Below are 2,729 nucleotides of genomic sequence, written 5' to 3' on the forward strand. Positions count from 1 at the left end.
ATGAAAGGCAGATGAGGGAGGGAGGCAAACAGGGCATATGCAGGCCAGAATTGTTGTCCCAGTGGGCTGCATGCAGCCCATGGACTGCAGGTTGTCCACAACTGCTCTACAGACACATACTTAAATATCACCCTTACCTTTGGGGTTTTTTTTTAAGTCTTTCTCCTTCTAAGAGAGAAGAACTTCAACATTTAGTATCCTCAGGACACTAAACTCTTATCCACAAATGTTGAAAGAAGAAGAATTGAAGGGCCACCAATACCATGGATACAAATTTTCGTATCATGGCTTGCAAAGTCCCATTAAATCTTTCCACCAGGCCATTTGTTTGATGGTGGTAGGGGGTAGCAACTAGGTGTTTCACTTCATGAACTTCCCAGAGGCATTTCATGGCCTCTGTCAGGAAATTAGTCCCTGAATCCATGAGGATCTCTGAGGGCCAACTTACCCTGGCAAAGATATCTGTTAGTGCCTGACATGTTCCTGGCCTCAGTGCTTCCTAGAGCCACTGCTTCAGACCATTGAGTGGCAAAATCCACAAGAGTCAGTATGAACTGTTTCCCTCTGGAGGTCCTATAATATCCACAGAGAAAGGACCTATAATATCCACAGCTACACGCTGGAATTGGACCTCTATAATGTGGAGGGGCTGGAAAGATGCCTTGACCCGGTCTTGGGGCTTTCCCACCTGCTGGCACACCTAACAAGTCCGGACATAGCCAGCCACTTCTTTGCCCTCTCCCTTCCAGCAGAATCATATTCCCAACCAGTCTTTGGTTCTGTTCACCCCAGCATGTCCACTAGGCTGATCTTGGACTAAGCTTTTCCCAGTACTTAGTTGGAGCTACCAACTGTCTCTGAGGACACTAGTCCTCCTTGTGCCCATGAGAAAGAGAATCTCGGTACAAAAGTCTTCTTTCTACCACAAACCTGGACCAATTAGAAGAGCTGAGAGGCAGTGGGTCATTTCTGGCTGCCGTTCAAGCTCCCTTGAGGCTCTCGTGTGCTTCCTGTTCTGCCCGGAACTGCTCTCTTGATGCTGGAGACGTTGGTTCCTTGCTGGGCTGGACTTGGGCTCGGGCTCGGGCCCCTTGGAAGTGATGCAGGTGAGGTGGGTATCACTACTGGTGGGGAACCACTTTCTGCTGGAGCACTGGGCTATATTGCAGGCTCAGGCAGGGACTCTTATACAGATTCAGCTGCTGCTGCAGTCCCCTTGCTACCCTCTAAGGCTGGTTCCAATCCTGGCCCTTGCTGCTCCACCCATTCTGGTTCATGGGCTGGTTCCACCTGGAGTTCAGGAACTGGATTTACTGCTACTGTTGTAGTTGTGGGTCTGGAGTCTGGCACTGTCACCTCCAGTGATGGTGTCTGTTTGCACAGACTGGACCCTGGTAGGAGGCTTAGGAATGGCTTTAGGTGTAGAGGTCCACTTAGCCTTGCTGCGAGTGACCACTCCCACCCTCTTAGCCTGGTTCACATGGTTGACTAAGTCTTCCCTCACCAGCATAGGAATGGTGTAGTCATCATTGACAGCAAAGATCCAAGTTCCTGACCAACGCTTTTACTTAACTGGCTATGCAGTGGTAGGCAGGTCAAAAGGATCTGCCTTGAAGGATTGAAAGGTGACTTGGGCCTCTGGGTCAATGAATTTGGGGTCCACTAGGAACTGGTGGATCAAGGATACCTGTGTTCTGCTGTCCCTCCATGCAACAACCTCTCTTCCATCCACTCTCATAGTCTCAGTTTCCTCTGGAGGTATCCATAAGGCATCTGGTCCTGAGGTTTCTTGGTGTAACCCCAGTGTGATGAGCTGCAGTCTGTTGATGCTCTTGGAACAGTTAGCCTTTACATGCCCTGGTTAATTACATATAAAACATTGCATGACTGGAGTATCACTGGAGCTAAGTGAAGGTTAGGGTGGGGGGACGAGAGAATGTTTGTGGTCTCCCTTGAGATGGATAGGGTCCGTCCTGGTGAAGTGGGAGCTTGGACGGTCCCCTGTTCTGGGATGCCCCTTCTGGTTTCCTCACAGGCTGCTTTCTATACTGCTTTTCCCTCTCAGCTCCACCCATCTGGCACTGAGCACTGACTTTCTAGGATGTACCCTTTTATCTCCCCAGGAACACCTTCTAGGAGCTGTTCCATCTGCATCAGAAGACATAACTCTTCCCAGGTCTCAGACTTCTCCCCTGAGATCCATGTCTTCCAGCTTTTGACTACACAACAGGTATGTTCAGGAAATAGCATTCCTTCAGTCCACTTTAGGCCTCTGAACCAACAATGGGCCTGTTCAGGAGTAAGACCCATCATCAGTCTGGACTCTTGTTTAAGCAGTTCATAATCATTCAAGGCATCCTCTGACATGTCAGCTGCTACCGCTAATATGGGACCAGTGATTTGAGGTCTTAATTCTGGCGTGTACTGATTGGTGGGGATGTGGTATGCCCGACAGGCCCTCTCTTCCTCTTGGTACATGGGGAATTTCCTGGGGTGTTGAACAGTGATTGGAGCAGGGTTATTGGGGTACCTGGAGTGTCCAGTGCAACTTTGGCCTTTGCTTCAGCACACCTCATCTGTGCTTCCACTTCCGCTCACCTCATCTCTGCCTCCATTTTGGTCCACCTCTCCTCCTAGCACCTCATCTCCATTTCTGCTTCCCTGTCCATCATCATTAGGCAGATCTCCATCTCTTTCTCAGTTAGGGTATGTCTACACTACCACCCTAG

The 2,729-nt window shown here is 49.6% G+C and overlaps 1 pseudogene; it reads right to left on the minus strand.

The window, feature by feature from the left end:
* Window positions 1-866: 866 nt before the first annotated feature.
* Window positions 867-2,478, minus strand: LOC149525331 (uncharacterized; annotated as a pseudogene).
* Window positions 2,479-2,729: the final 251 nt, after the last annotated feature.

Source organism: Pelodiscus sinensis, chromosome 2, assembly GCF_052426305.1.
Source record: "Pelodiscus sinensis isolate ZL-2025 chromosome 2, ASM5242630v1, whole genome shotgun sequence".
In the NCBI taxonomy this organism is placed as follows: Eukaryota; Metazoa; Chordata; order Testudines; family Trionychidae; genus Pelodiscus; species Pelodiscus sinensis.